Source organism: Ceratotherium simum, chromosome 6 (genome assembly GCF_057802395.1).
Source record: "Ceratotherium simum simum isolate JZ-2026a chromosome 6, ASM5780239v1, whole genome shotgun sequence".
NCBI lineage: Eukaryota > Metazoa > Chordata > Mammalia > Perissodactyla > Rhinocerotidae > Ceratotherium > Ceratotherium simum.
The window spans coordinates 36,356,915-36,376,059 of record NC_141905.1 but is presented as its reverse complement, the minus strand read 5'-3'; the positions used below and the strand labels follow the sequence as shown (position 1 = coordinate 36,376,059).

The 19,145-nt window shown below is 39.3% G+C and overlaps 1 long non-coding RNA gene across 4 annotated transcripts in view; it reads left to right on the top strand.

The window, feature by feature from the left end:
* The window catches only part of LOC147916842 (uncharacterized), a 121,197-nt gene that overhangs the window by 34,397 nt on the left and 67,655 nt on the right, over nucleotides 1–19,145 (top strand). For all 4 annotated transcript variants that reach the window (XR_015552480.1, XR_015552479.1, XR_015552482.1 and 1 more), the window contains exon 2: nucleotides 6,949–7,031. This is a non-coding gene — a long non-coding RNA (uncharacterized LOC147916842). The remainder of the gene's footprint in view (nucleotides 1–6,948; nucleotides 7,032–19,145) is intronic.

Genomic DNA, 19,145 nt, shown 5'->3' with positions numbered 1-19,145 from the left:
GGTTGCGCAGCCAGTTGAAGGTAGACGTGGAGTTTCAGCCCAGGCAGTCTGGCTTTAGTGTCTGTTTTTAACTGTTATGCCATGATATAGAGATGCAGAAGTGGATGCTGTGGAGATGGTGAATTGGTCTGAAGGTGACTCCTGCAGTAGCCAAAGCCAATCAGTTTATGAGAATCCAAATGAATAAAAATACGTTTCTGGCTGTCTATTGTTTCCTCTTGTGAAAACACGTGGACGTCAGGTATGGTCCAATTTCAAATACAACCTATGGGTCAGACACAAAATTCACTTTAGGAACCTTGGGGTAACACTCCAAAAATTGGTAGTCAGCCTCCAGAACAGCTAAAACTGGGGTACAATGAGAGTTTGTGAGGCTGCTGGTACAAACTCACACGGCATGTATGAAAGGACACATGGCATGCTGGGCCCACTGCTAAGTGATCTATATGCATTGTGTCATTTAATCATCACCAAAAAATCTGGAAGTCAATGCCATTACCTTTGTTTTTCAGATGGGGAAACTGAGACTCAGAGAGGTTAAATAACTTGCTCAAGATCACAGAGTAAGTAATAGAGCCTGGGTTTAAATCCGGTTCTATCTGACTTTAAAGTCCAAGCTCTGAAACACTGTCACACATACACACTTGGAATTTATTTGGCACAGAGTTCCATCTGGTGCATTGCAATAAGTTTGGGAAGAAGTGGAATAGTAGCAGAGGAAAAGGAAGCAAAGTGTCGAGGTAGTCATTTTTGATGACAGGTGACACGTAGTAGAATTAGTTTTTGTTAAGATTCTAAATGAAACTCGTGTCGTTTTTAGAGCAGCTAAAGAGAATGTGGCCGGAGGCAAGGGAGACTCTGTGATAGCTCCTTTTTGTAATGACTCACAGTTCTTATGCCCATGGAGCCAAGTCTTCTAGAACAAGTTCAGTGCTTTGGGACTCAGGAGGCTGATGGAGGGTAAGCGGTCTCAGCCCCCTTGCTCTCAGAAGCATCCCAACAAACTTTTGAAAAATGGATACCTTCTTCTTCATAAAAAGAATCTGGTGAATGTTAGTGAGAAAGGTTTAAATCTGGATCTGGGCACAATTCACTAAGGTTCTTTGACCCAAAAACAACTATCCAGAGAATTGTCCTAATCTTGCTTTCAGGCGGCGGTGTTGTCTATTTAGAGATTGAAAGGTCTTTTCCAGGCAAGGTTGTCCCAATCAACCTAATCTAGGAAGACACTTTGCCTAGGCAACTGAGGACCAAGCAGTTACCCCAAATTTATTCGCATTGAAAACAAAAGTTTAGGTATAATGGACTATTGAGAGAAATGTAAGATTAGGACATATCTATGATCTTTGCAATGGACACCATTACAAAATATCACAGGGTGCTTTTCATAGATATGTCCTTTCTATTTAATTCCTACAGTGCTTTTCTAGGGTGTGTGTCAGGCACCGATTTTGGTGCTGAAAATATAACAATACTGTTGGGACTAAAATTCAGATAATAATTTAGAGTTTATAGTGCATTAGTATACATTATCTCATCGAGCATTGAACCAATTCTGAGAGGTTGAAAGAGTATGCGTGTTTCATCCTATTTTAAAAGTAAGGAAGGAATGACCTTCAAGTTGTTACCTGTGTTCCAGGTCTTGTCATCCCTCTTTTCAGTTTCCAAATTCGTAAAAATTTTGTGATAATGCCTCTTCTACCTACCTTATAGGATTATTGCACCATTTTAAATCAGGTGATTGATATAAAACTAGTTAATAAACATAAAATTAATATACAAATCCACCTCCCTAATTAGAACTAAATACTTAAAATCACTGATTTTAAATCAATTTCACATTGCTTTTCATTTTGCCTTTTTTCCCCCACTATGATAGAGTAGGCTGTACCAAAAGAATAGTTTTCCAAGTTCCACAGCTGTAAGTAGTAAAAAGTTATGGCCAAACCACAGTGTTTATATAGAGGTACTATCTGAGTGTCATGTTTCTCTTCATCTAAATATTTAATTGGCCAACCTGATTTAAGAGAAACCTAAAAAATGTGGGACTACATTATTGCACTAATCTCTTGTGTGGAAAATTATGATGGCTGTGTCTACACAGAACCAATGTCTAACATGTTTGAATAGGCAATTTTATCCCCCAACAATATACTAGATGCATAAACATTTATAATGAAAAATACGTATGCTTATCAGCCACGTGTGTTTACTCTAGAAACACTGCAATTAGTGGATCCTACACTCTAGCCTCTGAAAAGTTTGTGGAATTCCTAAATGCAGCTTGGGGTTTTAAATTCTACATCTTCTTCTAGTTATCACTATATTTTAAAATTTCTGCCAAGCTTTTTGAAAGAGAAATGGAAACAATATATTTCTACTGCCTCATTTTCCATTTATGCCTCTGTGAATTACTACCTAGCTTTCCTCTCATTCATCCTCTTGCCAAAGCTGTTCATAAAATCTTAGGTGGTAAAGCCAATGGCCACTATTGAATTCTTGTACTTCCAACGTTGCTGCGGTATTTGACACAACTTATATGTCCTTTTGAAACTGTCTCTTCCCTTGGCATATGTGTTTCCTTTTTCTCTTGAGTTCTCTTCTTCTCTAGTTTAATCTCATTACTGAGCTCAACTTACTTGGCCTACCCTTTAAAAGTTGATGATGCAAGATACTCTATTCTTGACCTTTACTTTTCTCATTCTGGTCACATTCTTATCTATTCCTACACCTTCAATGATCACCTCTACACTTGTTCGACTCCAAAATGTCTACACATCCTTATGTCTTTACCCTAGACCTCTCTCTTATGTTACAGCCCTGTATAGTTGTTTACGGAAATTGTATAGTTGATTACTGAAATTCTTCACATAAATATTTCATTCATTCATCCATATGTCTATCCCTTTATTCATTTACTGTAGGTTTTTGTATGCCCCACAAACATCATAAACTAATGTGTCATAACCAAACTCTTCACATAGTGTCTGTTCCTCCTTTATTTTCTATCTGATGCTTGGAAATGTCATCTACCCAGTCACATAGGTTAAAAAAATCTGGTGATGCATTTGATCCATTAAGCCGGAATCTCTGGAATGGGAGCCTTGTCTTGGTGGTCTTTAACTCTCCTCAGGTGTTTCTAATGTATATCCAGGGTTGGGAGATCTGCTGTAGATCCCTGCTTCACCGATTCTTGTGTGCACAAGAATTACCTAGGGATCTTGTTAAACTGCAAATTCTGATTAAGTAGGTCTCGGTTGGGGCCTGAGGTTCTGCATTTCTCACAAGCTCCCAGGTGATGACAGATACTGTTTGTCTGTGGGCAAACTTTGAATATTAAGACTGTAGATGATTCTGTGATAATATCACCAGTCCATCTGCCCTCTCTTAGGATTTTCTTGGTGGAATATGTGGAGCATTCCCAAGAGAGGATGTGGGTTCTTTCACCCGTATTTCTAACAGTGCACCTTTTGTGTGAATTAGGTATTAGCTATGCCTTTGTCGTTTTTTGTTTCTGTACAGAGTATTCTAGTCCCTACTCCTGAATTAGACATATATCAGGCACTTTGACTACGGGATTGCAAGAGCTGCTTAGAGGACCAAGTCATTCTATACATAGAAAACCCTTCAGGATTTGCCTTTGTCTTCATCTCCAGCCTCAACCCATGCCTCTTGCCCTTTGAGCCCTACTCCCTTGCAAACTGAACCATTTATATATCAATATATATACCATCAACTGGTAAGGTTTTATGCTTTTATACACACTATCTCCCCGCCTGGAACACTTTCCTCTATACCCTACTTAACTTTTAAATTGAAGCTCAGAGTTCGTTTTATTTTGAGGTAGAAGTTATTCCTATGTGCTGTCATAATGCCCTTTATTATCTCCATCAAAGCACACCCATGCTATTGCTTTGAAGTTTTCAGTTTGCTTGACTATTTCTCCATTGACTGTGAATTCCCTTGGGACAGTACTCTATGGTATTAGTGCTTAACACAGTGCCTGGCACATTGAGGGATCCAATAACTTTCTGCTGAATTAATTGTGGCTGTTGTTGAAATTTAAGGATGATAAATGAGTTTACATAGCCATCAATTTATTTATTAAGCTCTGGAGCTTGATGCATCTCTAGATATTTTTCCTGCCATGATCTAGGTAGATTAGGCAGCAAAATTAGAGTAAATTAAGATTAAACATGGATAGAGCAATACAGTGGGGTGGCTTCTGATTATTTATATTAGTTTATTCTTCGATTAGTTTATTCCTATAGATCATAAACTCAAACTTCCTTGCCCATTTCAATTCTCAAATATTTCGAGGTTCCCTGGTAGATAAAGTCTATAGCAAAAATATCATAGGAGATTTGGAGTTTTCTAGGAAAAGGGGCTTAAAATACACCACAAGGGCCGGCCTGTGGCTTAGCGGTTAAGTGCGTGCGCTCCGCTGCTGGCGGCCCGGTTCGGATCCCGGGTGCGCACCAACGCACCACTTCTCCGGCCATGCTGAGGCCACGTCCCGCGTATGGCAACTGGAAGGATGTGCAGCTATGACATGCAACTGTCTGCTGGGGCTTTGGGGGGAAAAAATAAATAAATAAAATCTTAAAAAAATAAAATACACCACAAGCTTTTATTTCAGTGATCATTTCTTTTAATCAACAGAACAGTAATCAATGTCTGCCTAGGGAATAAGAAATGGTTTCACTCATGATGGTCATTGGAGCCTCACCTCCTGTCTTTATCCCAGTGTTGTTTTTCAGTCACGACATCTGGCACTTGACACCCAACCTGATCTTATTGAACTTGGCCTGGGTGCCCCATCACGTTTCACACCCTGCAGGCCACCATTAGCCTGAATAATTAAGAGCTGGATAAGTCTTCCCCTTCTAAGACACTGTCACAAATTTGAAGGGTTTGGAAAGAATTTATGTAATTTGAATAACTTGGCAATATCTTTATTGAGATTGATCAGATGAGACTCTAAACAAGGATGCTTTTAAAACAAAAGATTCACAGGCAAGCAAGGTTTCAAAATAGTTTCCTTTAGAAAAATCTGCTAGCTAACCTTGTACCTAATCTTAATTTGTCTTATTCAAGAAATCTACAAATGAAATATATCAATTTTTAACTTCTATTCCCCTCCTTCACCATGAGCTATTGACAATATACTTACAGTCACTTAATATTGTCAAAATCAATACCTTCAAACAAAAGGGACTGTCTGTTACCTAAAAGCCTAAGGGAAAGGAAAGATCCATTAAGAATGACACTTCATGTGTTTGGGTAAAATTTAATTGGCTTGGATAAAGCTGAAATCCATCTGATCTTTTGTTCATCTAAAAAATTGAACCACCTAATTGGTGACTTAGACATGGCTTTATGGTTTATCGAATTCAGAAGATAACACTAATTTTAAAATTTTATTTGAATGCAACCAACCAGTTTTCTAAATATACAAGAAAGTAAATGGTGGTGCATCACTTCACAGGTTCTACAAGTTGTTGTACCCTGGGCCAAAAATGCTATCCTCTATTGAGCCAATTCTTACCAGAAAATGGCTGTGAATATCCTCTTCTCTGTTATAAGCATAAACTCAGGAGGATAGAGTCATTAGACATTTTTGTTAAAAGCTCTATTCCAGTTGAAGAACAATGCCTGACTTATATCAGACACTCAATAAATGTTGGATGAATGAAAGCAATGGGAGTGCCTCCTAGTTGCCACTCTGGGGCCCTGTGGAAGTGCCAGTTGTCGGTGAACTCTAAGAGCTTCAGCCTCCTACGTGGAACCAGTTCATTGATTTACAACTATGAAACAGAAAGAGCTCCATTTTCTTTTCTATCTAGGCTGGTAAAAAGCAAATTTAGAAGGAACTGCATTTTCAACTCACCACAATAGTGGTCCCCCCACCCCTTTTTTATGCTTAATATTCATGGCTTCCACAAACCCATAGGGTAAAGTTCCAAATCATGCTGTAGCTGTCAAGTTCTTCCAGAATTTACCTGTATAACTCTCCAGCTGCATACTGCCCAACTCTTCCCCATGTGCTCAGTGGTCCTGCCATACAAATCTTTCATCCACTAGAGTTTTCATTTCTCTGGATGTTCCATTTGGTTCTTTGAAAAATATCTTCCATTTCTTCCACACTCTGTTCATGTTTTTTCTTTAAATACTTGGAACATATTTCTAATAGCTGTTTTAGCATCCTTGTCTGCCAATTCCATTATCTTTATTATTTTTGAGTCTGTTTCTACTGACTGATTTTTCTCCTGGTTGTGTGTTATATGTTCCAGCATCTTTGCACTTTTTGATTGGATGCTGTAGATTGCGAATTTTATGTTGTCGAGTGTCTAGATTTTGTTGTCTTTCTTTAAAGAGTTTTTGACTTTGTTTTGTTCTGTTAGACAGTTAAGTTACTTGTGGTCCAGTTTGACCCTTTTCAGGCTTTCTTTGAGCTTTTTCAGGACAGGTCTAGTGTAACCTTCACTCTAGGGATAGTTTAGCCCTATAGGTAGACCAGAAATATTGGTCTTCTTTCATTTCTTCAAGCATATACTCTTTCTTGCCTCTGGGTTTGGCACATTCTGATCTCTCTGACTCTAAGTTAGCTTTGTCCTTTTATATGCCTCCATAATACTTTGAATTTTCCTTTTTGAAATTAAACATGTAATTACATATTTAATGAATGTCATTCCCTCTAGACTGTAAACTTCATGATAACAGAAGAAATAGGCAATGGGCAGCTGTCATTTCACACCAAACAAATGAAACATATTTCAGGACTAGTGCAGAGATAATTTTCCTAATTAGGACTTGGTCAGTGAAAAGAAAGTCAGTCAGGTACCAACACACCTACCAGGATGAAGGTAATAGAGATGCCAATTATTTCCTTTGCTAATAATTCCTTTTTCTTTCCCACATTTTCTTCTGAAATTTCTGCTCCTATAGATTCTGCTGAATGAGCAGTCATTCATTTGATCCTATCCTTCTGGGCATGACTGGCCAGATTGGTGATGGACAAGTGTCATAAGGTAAGTCATTCATAGTCTTTATTTCAGATATAATAGTTAGGTTGTGTTTTCTTCCTTGAGGCAAAACTGCCCGCTCAGTGGGACTGAGCCATTGGGCAATAGGCTCAGTAGGAATCTTGGCTGTCTGGCAAAACATTATGCCCAGAGAATATACTGATGTCAATGAGGCCCAGAATGAGCTAACAGCTAGGTGTAGTGGAGGCAAGCAGGCCAAGTATGTGAGCAGAAAATATGAAATTTTTGTGGTTAATATTAGGCAGCTTTTGGCATAAAGTACCATAAGGTACCACCTCCCAATTACAAAGGGAATAGTTCATGGGTAGACTTCAGTCCTCGTGGTGATTGGTTATATTAATTTCACAGGGCTGCCATAACAAATTACCACAAACATGATACCTTAAAACAACAGAAATTTTTTCTTTCAGGGTTCTAGAAGCCAAAAGTCTGAAATGAAGGTGTTAGCAATGTTGGTTCCTTTTGGAGGCTCTGAGGAAGAATCTGCTCCATGTCTCTCTCCTAGCTTCTGGCTGCTGGCAGTCCTTGACTTTCCTCGTCTTGTAGATGCATCACTCCAATTTCCACCTCTCTCTTTACCCGGCCTTTCTCTCTGTATTTCACCTGTGTTTCTTTGTGTTTAAAATCTCCCTCTCCTTTCTCTTATAAGGACACCAGTCATTGGATTTAGGGTCCACTGTAAATCCAGGATGATCTCATCTTCAGATCCTTAATTACATCTACAAATACACTGATTCCAAATAAGGTCACATTCACAGGTATGGGGGTTAGAACTTGAACATACCTTTTTTTGGTCCATTATTCACTCTGCATTGGTAAAAGCAGGAACAAATCCTAGGTTAGAAAAACAAGGGTCCAGATAAGGTGTCATAGCTCAGGCACAGACAAAAGGAGACAAGAGTCTAGTTGCAGAAATTCAAATTCAAGGTCAGAATAGGGCCAGTAGTAAACGGAATGGAAGCTTAGTTACTGGTCTAGGAAGGCTCTTTCATGTTCCAACAGATTAGAAATGTGCTTAGTCAAATAGCCTGAGATGTGGAAAATCCATCAGCTACAATAGCAGGAATGGTAGGTAAGCCGTACTATTAATTCCTAAGTGGAATGATCTGGGACCTACAAACTCAGTAAAATAAAACAGACACAGAATTTTTAAAGGAATTAACAACCTAATTTGCTTACGATTTAGTTAGTAGTCTACACAGAAATTCTAATCACGTCTTCAAGTTTCCTCCTTTGTGTATTCCACAAATAATTGTCCCCAAGTTAACATGAATTCTCACTTTCCCCTTTGCTCCAAACCCAAATACAGGAAAATGGATATATAGCTCTTCAATTAGTACCATTGTGGATTATGCAAGCAAAACTGGAAATATCTTGATTAAACTAAAAAATCTTCACTGATTTCCTTTTAAGCTTCCTTAGCATTTGAATTACTTTTTTTTTTTTTTGTGTTTCATTTTTTTTTTTTTTATTTTTTTAATAAATTTTTTGTTTATTGCAGTAACATTGGTTTACAACACCGTAAAAATTTCAGGTGTACATCATTGTACTTCAATTTCTGCATGGACTACATCATGTTCACCACGAAAATACTAATTACAACTCATCACCACACATGTACCGAATTATCCCTTTCACCCTCCTCCCTCCCCCCTTCCCCTCTGGTAACCACCAATCCAATCTCTGTCCCTATGTGTTTGTTTATTGTTGTTATTATCTACTACTTAATGAAGGAAATCATACGGTATTTGACCTTCTCCCTCTGACTTATTTCACTTTGCATTATACCCTCAATGTCCATCCATGTTTTCACAAATGCCTGGATTTCATCGTTTCTGATGGCTGAGTAGTATTCCATTGTGTATATATACCACATCTTCTTTATCCATTCGTCCCTTGATGGGCACTTATGTTGCTTCCAAGTCTTGGCTATTGTGAATAACGCTGCAATGAACACAGGGGTGCATGTACCTTTGCAAATTGGTGTTTTCAAGTTCTTTGGATAAATACCCAACAGTGGAATAGCTGGATCATATGGTAGTTCCATCCTTGATTTTTTGAGGAATCTCCATACTGTTTTCCATAGTGGCTGCACCAGTTTGCACTCCCACCAGCAGTGTATGAGAGTTCCCTTCTCTCCACATCCTCTCCAACACATATTGTTTCCTGTCTTGTTTATTATAGCCATTCTGACGGGCGTGAGGTGATATCTCATTGTAGTTTTGATTTGCATTTCCCTGATAGTTAGTGATTTTGAACATCTTTTCATGTGTCTGTTGGCCATCTGTATATCTTCTTTGGAGAAATGTCTGTTCAGGTCTTTTGCCCATTTGTTAATTGGGTTGGTAGTTTTTTTGTTGTTGAGATGCATGAGTTCTTTATATATTTTGGAGATTAAGCCCTTATCAGATGTATGGTTTGCAAATATCTTCTCCCAATTGTTAGGTTGTCTTTTCGTTTTGTTGATGGTTTCCTTTGCTGTGCAGAAGCTTTTTAGTTTGATGTAGTCCCATTTGTTTATTTTTTCTATTGTTTCTCTTGCCCGGTCAGATGTGGTGTTTGAAAAGTGTTGCTAAGACCGATGTCGAAGAGCGTACTGCCTATGTTTTCTTCTAGAAGTTTCATAGTTTCAGGTCTTACATTCAAGTCTTTAATCCATTTGGAGTTAATTTTTGTGCATGGTGTAAGGTAAGGGTCTACTTTCATTTTTTTACATGTGGCTATCCAGTTTTCCCAACACCATTTGTTGAAGAGACTTTCTTTTCCCCATTGTATGTTCTTGGCTCCTTTGTCAAAGATTAGCTGTCCATAGATGTGTGGGTTTATTTCTGGGCTTTCGATTCTATTCCATTGATCTGTGTGTCTGTTTTTGTGCCAGTACCATGCTGTTTTGGTTACTATAGCTTTGTAGTATATTTTGAAATCAGGGAGTGTGATACCTCCAGCTTTGTTCTTTTTTCTCAGGATTCCTTTAGCTATTCAGGGTCTTTTGTTGTTCCATATAAATTTTAGGATTCTTTGTTCTATTTCTGTGAAAAATGTTGTTGGAACTTTGATAGTGATTGCATTGAATCTATAGATTGCTTTAGGAAGTATGGACATCTTAACTATGTTAATTCTTCCAATCCAAGAGCACGGAATATCTTTCCATTTCTTTGTGTCTTCTTCAATTTCTTTCAGAAATGTTTTATAGTTTTCGGTGTACAGATCTTTAACCTCTTTGGTTAAGTTTATTCCTAGGTATTTTATTCTTTTTGTTGCAATTGTAAATGGGATGGTATTCTTAATTTCTCTTTCTGCTACTTCGTTGTTAGTGTACAGAAATGCAACTGATTTTTGTATGTTGATTTTGTATCCTGCAAATTTCCCATATTTGTTTATTACTTCTAAAAGTTTTCTGGTGGATTCTTTAGGGTTTTCTATATATAGAATCATGTCATCTGCAAATAGTGACAGTTTCACTTCTTCCTTTCCAATTTGGATCCCTTTTATTTCTTTCTCTTGCCTGATTGCTCTGGCTAGGACTTCCAATACTATGTTAAATAGGAGTGGTGACAGTGGGCATCCTTGTCTGGTTCCTGTTCGTAGAGGGATACTGTTCAGTTTTTCACCCTTGAGGATGATATTAGCTGTGGGTTTCTCATATATGGTCTTTATTATGTTGAGGTACTTTCCTTCTATACCCATTTTATTCAGAGTTTTTATCATAAATGGCTGCTGTATCTTGTCAAATGCTTTCTCTGCATCTATTGAGATGATCATGTGATTTTTGTTCTTCATTTTATTAATGTGGTGTATTACGTTGATTGATTTGCGAATGTTAAACCATCCCTGCATACCTGGAATAAATCCCACTTGATCATGGTGTATAATCTTTTTAACGTATTGTTGTATGCGATTTGCTAGTATTTTGTTGAGGATTTTCGCATCGATGTTCATCAGTGATATTGGCCTGTAATTTTCTTTTTTTGTGTTGTCCTTGTCTGGTTTTGGTATCAGGGTAATGTCAGCTTCGTAGAATGAGTTAGGAGCTTCCCCTCCTCAATTTTTTGGAAGAGTTTGAGAAGGATAGGTATTAAGTCTTCTTTGAATGTTTGGTAGAATTCACCAGGGAAGCCGTCTGGTCCTGGACTTTTATTTTTGGGGAGGTTTTTGATTACTGTTTCGATCTCCTTACTGGTGATTGGTCTATTCAGATTCTCTACTTCTTCTTGATCCAGTTTTGGAAGGTTGTATGATTCTAAGAATTTATCCATTTCTTCCAGATTGTCGAATTGGTTGGCATATAGCTTTTCATAGTATTCTCTTATAATCTTTTGTATTTCTGAGGTGTCTGTTGTAACCTCTCCTCTTTCATGTCTGATTTTACTTATTTGTGCCTTCTCTCTTTTTTTCTTGGTGAGTCTAGCTAAAGGTTTGTCTATTTTGTTGATCTTTTCAAAGAACCAGCTCTTGGTTTTATTAATTTTTTCTATTGTTTTTTTGGTCTCTATTTCATTTATTTCTGCTCCGATTTTTATTATTTCCCTTCTTCTACTGATTTTGGGCTTTGTTTGTTCTTCTTTTTCCAGTTCCTTTAGGTCCATTGTTAGATTGTTTATTTGAGATTTTTCTTGTTTGTTTAGATAGGCCTGTATCGCTATAAACCTCCCTCTTAGAACCGCTTTTGCTGTATCCCATAAATTCTGGCATGTCGTATTTTCATTTTCATTTGTCTCCAGGTATTTTTTGATTTCTTCTTTGATTTCTTCGTTAACCCAGTCGTTGTTCAGTAACATTTTGTTTAATCTCCATGTATTTGTGGCTTTTCTGATTTTCTTCCTATAGTTGATTTCTAGTTTCATACCATTGTGGTCAGAAAAGATGCTTGGTATTATTTCAATCTTCTTAAATTTATGGAGACTTGTTTTGTGGCCTAATATGTGATCAATCCTGGAGAATGTTCCATGTGCATTTGAAAAGAACGTGTATTCTTTGGTTTTTGGATGGAATGCTCTGTATATATCTACTAGGTCCATCTGTTCTAGTGTGTCGTTTAAGGCCAATGTTTCCTTATTGATCTTCTGTTTGGATGATCTATCCGTTGGTGTAAGTGGAGTGTTAAATTCCCCTACTATTATTGTGTTACTGTCTATTTCTGTTTTTATGTCTGTTAATAATTGCTTTATATATTTAGGTGCACCTACATTGGGTGCGTAGATATTTACAAGTGTTATATCCTCTTGTTGGATTGTTCCCTTGATCATTATGTAATGCCCTTCTTTGTCTCTTTTTACAGTTTTTGTTTTAAAGTCTATTTTGTCTGATATGAGTACTGCTACCCCAGCTTTCTTTTCATTGCCATTTGCGTGGAGTATCTTTTTCCATCCCTTCACTTTCAGTTTGTGAGTGTCTTTAGGTCTGAAGTGTGTCTCTTGTATGCAGCATATATATGGGTCTTGTTTTTTTATCCAGTCAGCCACCCTATGCCTTTTAATTGGAGCATTTAATCCATTGACGTTTAAAGTAGCTACTGATAAGTATGTACTTACTGCCATTTTTTAACTTTTTTTTTTTTCTCAGTGTTTTAGTAGTCCTTCTCTGTTCCTTACTTCTTCTATACAGAATTGATGGTCACTTTAGTTGGACCTCTGTCTGAAAGCTGTACTCTTTAACTCCCCTCCTCCCTCCTTTTATGTTTTTGATATCATATCCAACCTCTTTTTTGTGTATTTGTATCCATTACGTTCTAATCATGGAAATAGATAATTTTTCCTATTTGTGGTCTTCTCTTTTCCCCTTAAATCAGTCCCTTTAACATTTCTTGTAGCACTGGTTTCTTGGTGACAAACTCCTTTAATTTTTGCTTATCTGGGAAAATTTTGATCTCTCCTTCCATTTTGAATGATAACCTTGCTGGGTAGAGTATCCTTGGCTGTAAGTTTTTTCCTTTTAGCACTTTAAATATATCGTGCCATTCTCTTCTAGACTGTAAGGTTTCTGCTGAGAAGTCAGTTGATAGCCTTATGGGGTTTCCTTTGTACGTAACTTGACATTCTCTTGCGGCTTTTAGGATTCTCTCATTATCTTTAATTCTGGACATTTTGATTATGATGTGTCTTGGTGTGGGCCTCTTTGGGTTTATCTTGTTTGGGGCTCTCTGTGATTCCTGTACCTGGATGTCTGTTTCCTTCCTTAGGTTAGGGAAGTTTTCATCTATTATTTCTTGAAATAGATTCTCTGCCCCCTTGTCTCGCTCTTCTCCTTCCGGGACACCTATAACATGGATGTTAGTGCGCTTGATGTTGTCCCAGAGGTCCCTTAGACTGTCCTCACTCTTTTTAATTCTTTTCTCTTTTACCTGTTCACCTTGGGTAATTTCTTCTAGTCTTTCGTCCAGCTCACAGATCTGTTCTTCTGTATCCTCTACTCTGCTTTTGAGTCCCTCTAATGAATTTTTCATTTCCAGTATTGTATTCGTCATTTCTGATTGGTTCTTTTTTATATCTTCCATTTCTTTATTGACATTCTCACTGAGTTCATCTATTCTTCTCCCCAGATCAGTGAGCATCCTTAACACTCTTAGTTTGAACTCTCTGTCAGGTAGGTTGCTCATTTCTGTTTCACTTAGTTCCTTTTCTGGGGTTTTGTCCTGTTCCCTTACTTGGAATGTATTCTTTTGCCTCCTCATTTTGCCTCTTTCCCTGTGCTTGTGTCTACGTATTAGGTAGGTCAGCTACGTCTCCTGCTCTTGGATAGGTGGCCTTATGTAAGTGATGCCTTAGGAGGCTTCCAGTGTGCTTCCCTCAGTTCTCTATGTTCCAGGGGTGGCCCCTATGTGGGCTACGTGTGTCCGTCTATTGTGGCCTGTTTGCTCTCCCTGTAGGCGCCCAGGGTGGCTGAGTTATGCTCCTGGCCAGCTGTTGTAATGCTCAGCTGCTTGTAGTTGTTGTGGGCCCTTCAGTCTCTTTATCAGGTGTGGGGAGCCCCAGCACAGTTGGCTGTAAGTTCTAATACCACATTTGTGTTGCAGTATTTCTTTTAAGTGAGTAGGCCCCCAGCGTGGCAGGTTGTTAGGCTCAGGGCCTTACAATTGCTGTAAGCCTCTAGCCTATTAGGTCTCTTGTCAGCTCTCTGAGGATTGCAGCTGGGTGGGGCTGCCCTCAGGCACAGGAGCACCGAATTGTTTCAGGCTTTGGAAGGTGGGGCAAACCTCCTATGTGGGTCTTTGAGAAGCACAAGTCTTCTGCAGCTGACAAGCCCTGTTGCCCACAGGTCCACACACACAGTCAACACAGTCCTGCCCCATGTGAGCGCCCCGACCTCCCCAAGCGGACCCAGTCTCACCACGGCGGGAGCCCCACACACTCCGCCACTGCCCCACACTCTCCACCCACTCCTTGTGCACACCCTGCCCGCTCAAGTCTGCTCAGTTGCCAGGCTGCAGAGAATCCAGTCACCAATCTATGCAGGCCCACACGTTGCCTGAGGGCTTGTCGTTGGGTGGGGCCAGTCTCTAGGGTGGGCTGCCTGCCCCAGCTGAGCTGGATTAAATCGGTGCTCTAGCGGGTGGAGCAGACCCTGGGCTAGCAGGCCTCAGGGAGAACTCCAATGGTGTCTGTGTCAGCACGCTCACACCAGGCCACAACAATGGCCGCCGCCAATGTCCCAGTCCCTGCAGAGGTCTCACCCCTCACCGAGATGCACTCAGGGCCTATTAGGTGAGTCTCCTGTCACCAAAGCACTGTGCACCTTTCTTTCTGGTGATTTTAGGATGCTTTCTGGAACGGGTGAGTTTGTGTGCGAGCCCTTTAAGAGCCAGTTTTAGTTTCTTTTTGAACTGGGTTTTCTGGGGGTGCTCCCCAATGCTTTAGTAGCAGGCAAAGTCAGATATTACGCCACTGGTGTCGATTGTGCTGGGTCCACGAAATGCCCACAGCGGCGGCGCTCCCGGCTCAGGGCCCCGCGCCTCCGGGGAGGGTGCGTACCTGTGAGCTGCTCCCGGCGGCCGTGAAGCTGGCGGCTTGTGCAGGCGGCGTTTTTCCTCTCCGGAAGGGGGTCTCTGCCTCTTCTACCTCAGTTAGGATTGTCCGTTGTTGCAGGAGTTCCTCTCATCCAGTTTTCAGTTCTGTCTCAGGGGTAATTTTTCCATGAGTAGTTGTAAATTGGCTGTGTCCACGGGAGGAGGTGAGTTCAGAGTCTGCCTACGCCGCCATCTTGACTCCGCCCCCTGAATTACTTTTAAAAAATCAAACTTTTTAGTACACAATTGTAAGAAACGTATATCACAAATACCATCAGTTCCTCATTTTCTCAGCAGACAGAAGTTTCCTGAACACTAAACTTCTTATTCCACTTTTAGGAGATTTCTTAAGCGATGATGTCCCACTTTTAAATATATTTAAATATGCTCTAACATGTTCGGAAACATATGTCTTGTCATTCTAAATTGGGCCTTTTTTTCCTGCTGTCTCCCAAAACTGGAAAAAAAAAGTTGATGACATTGAACAGCTTCATTTTTCTGCGAATGAGTAGTGCAGTTTGGAACAGACATGAGCATTAGCAGTCATCTGAAGTTCAGGACTGTTGGGTCAGAAAAGCCTAATCGGTGTTGCAAAAATCACTTACTTCAGAAAATAATGACATTTTTGTGCCTTCCCGTATCCAAATAGAGTGTAACTTGGCAAACCACAATCTGTTCAAATGACAGGCAGCTCTCTGTCCTTTAAGAGCAAAAATATGGCTCCTCAGCTCAGTAATGGCTCTCATTGGCTTGGCGTTTGATGACTCAAGGCCTTTAGAGTCAGCGTGCACGGAATGCAGTCAGGGCCAGGGTTGTAGCCAGGTTCTCCACTGCTGTGGAAAATGACCAGCCATCCTTCCAGGTGGCTTTAAGAAACAGCCCTCTGATGACTCATCTGGAGGTTAACACTCCAATAAGTGCTACATCTGATTGAGTCCTTTGGCGTCATCCCTGGCCTTACGTCCACAAGAAGACAGAGGCTTTGAAACGCTGGCTTAACTGGCAGGAAATCAAAGGGTCACCTTCTCCCCTCCAGTCAGTTCACAAGAAAAGAACCAAAAAATGGCCACTTGACAGAATCCCTTGCATAGTGCTTGCATCTTTTTGATTTTTCTCTCTCACTAGATACTTTAGAAAGCTTTTGGAAAATGCATTTAATCTATTCCAAATGTCACAGCCACAAAGGTTTCTGTTCCATTGCTATAGCCATGCTTGGTCAGGCTTTAAAATTTCAATCTTTGTGGATTTTTTTTTTTACATCAACTGTACAGCAGTGAATGAAAATTACTCGTGTTCAAGGCTGCAGATGAAACAGGACAACAGGCTGTTTCTCTGTGTGTATTAGGTTGCATAGAAATAGAGTTCCTATATTTTCTGAACTGAAAATCTGTTCTGTTATCTGACAAATATGAATGACCTCATAGGGACAATGGGACAGAATATTTGAAATCAAGAATGTTATGGACAATCTGGGACATGTGGTTTCTGTACATATAAGGGCTTGACTTAATTCAAATTTAGTGAAAACAAAATGACTATTTGTGTGTGTTTAGGGTCATAGCCTGGGTAGACTGTTAGTGCGTATTATTGCTTGCTTTCCTTCTCATCAGTCTCTGTGTGATGTTAAGAGTATGTGATAAAAGGCAGCTTTCAAAGGCACCACATTTCCTTAGTCAACCATTAATAATGAGGAAACACAATGTCGGTTTGCTAATCAAATGTAATGAGCAGGTTAATGAAAAACACATTCCAAGTTCCCCTAAGTAATGATCTTACCTCTGTCTCCCAAGTCACCAGGGATGGTTTGACAAGCATGTGGTTTAGGGTACTCAGCGATATGAATTTAGTTAATTTGCTGAGTTTCCTTCCTGAGAAAACTATGCAAACAATACTCTTCATTTCAAATACGGGTCAGGTTTTTCAAAACCCCAATGTTATTACCATAGTGAGAAACACAAATTGAGAGATAGAGTTGGTGAATACCCTTAGCCCATCAGACTGATGAGATAGCTAAAACACACTGAGGTTCTGTGGTTAATCCATGCCAATTATTGGGTTAGAATAATCAGATCTGCCTTGCTTTTAGTCAATTAACAATAACATTGACAATAATAATGATGTGTGCTAAATGCTTTTCATTAATTAGTACAATCAATTCTCACAGTAACCCTATGAACTAGATTATCATGTTATCCTCAAATTTAAGTCAACGAATCTGGGGCTCAGAGAGGTTAAGTAACTTCTTCATGGTCACACAACTAGTAAGGGCTGGAACCAGGATTTGAAGTTGAGCAGCTTGCACAGGTTCTCTGAGCCTTTCCGGTCCTTTGGCAACCATTCCTTAACAACTCATATTAGGACTGCAGATAATTATATCTTCTCTATACAAGATTTTTGTCATAGTCTTGATTCATTCTACAGCAAGCACTACACTTTGCTTCCCATTTTACAAAGGGCTTTGCACACAGAAGGAGCTCAGTAAATGTTACCAGAATGAATTTAATTTTGTGACCCTGTTTTAGGACTTTACATTCCAATTGTGTGCTCAGAAAAATAGGCCAGACAGATACAAAGGGTGTGCATGGATTAGGTGACGTAAAGTCTACTGCTGTGAACCCTGGGATGAGAGTGTAGAGAACCCACTGAGAAGTGCTAGTCTCAGAAAATGGGCAGGTCAGGAAACGTTCTCTGAATATGAACCAGCAGAGCAGCGTTAGAGCTCTATATGGTCAAGAGAAAGGTCAAATGCCTTCAGTTACCACAACTTTCCATAGCAGCAGGTGAGGTCAAGAGGACACAATAAACATTGTTCTTAGCTGTAAGAAATTTCTCAGTCCAAACAATCCTCTGAGAAAATGCAGAACCCAAACAATCTAATTGTGCTAGTTAAACTTGCCTTTAGTCAAAATTAGAAGTAAAAGCAGGTTAATTAGTTAATTTATTACCCTTTTTTTCCAGAGGCAGCAAATACATTTTTATCTTCACAACAACTCACTCCCAAAACCCACATAAGACTTTGAGATTCGTCAGCATCTCTGACGTTTGTCAAGAAATATGAGCCTCAAATTTTGTCCATTAATCTCTTTCTGGATCTGAGGGCGTGTTACCCTGTGGCCTATTATGGATAAAATTTGCCCTATGTCAGTTGTTATAACTGGTCACTGAACTTGAGTTACAGTTTCTCGTTAGCCTAATGAAAAGACAAGCTCTTTCTCTTAGAGATACAAAGTTAACCTTTAGTCATTTATTCACCAGAGCTTTGGTAAATTTCCTGTTCCAAAGGGATTTTGAAAAGTTGGTGTTGTAGCCCTTAGAAGTGAAATTGGGCATGTCATAAACTCAGGGTGAGGAAAAATGACTTCCTCTTGGCATTTCAGTGACAAACTCGCTTTTCATCTGGCGAAGAGGTCCAGCGGGTTTGTCAATGGACTCTTTCTTAGAAGGTTCTCGTGTGAGCTTTGCTGCCCAGCCCAATTACAGTGTGACTATGAGAAAGTCTCTATTTCCCAGTGGACAGTAACTAGAAAAGCAGTACCTGTATTTTTTGAGCAAGAATCATGACAGCTGGCATGGCATTTAAGATGGTAATGGGATGGAATTTTTATATCAAGACAGTCTAGTAAAATCCACAAAGTTCAAGGACGAATGTTTTTGTACTTTTCTTATACTATCACTAGCTAACACTACTGAAAGTTTACTATATACTAAACACAAACATATCTGATGCTTACAATAGCACTAGGAAGTAAAGCTATTATTATCATCCACATTTGGCTGATGGGGAAACTGAAATACAGGATGGTTAAAAATCTTCACTGACTTCACACAACCAGTAACTGGCCAAGTTAAGATTTGAACCCAAGAAGTTCAAATGGAGGGAATATACTCTTAACTATTACGTTGTATTGCTTGTACTAACTAGAGAATCAGGTTATGCAAACACAAGTTCCTCAAAAACAATGACAATGACAATGTCAACAGCAATAACTATAATTAACATTTATTTAGCACTATAATATGCAAGGTACTTTTCTAATCTTGCTACACACATTTTTGTATTTAATCCCCTCAACAATTCTATGAGGTAGGTACTATTA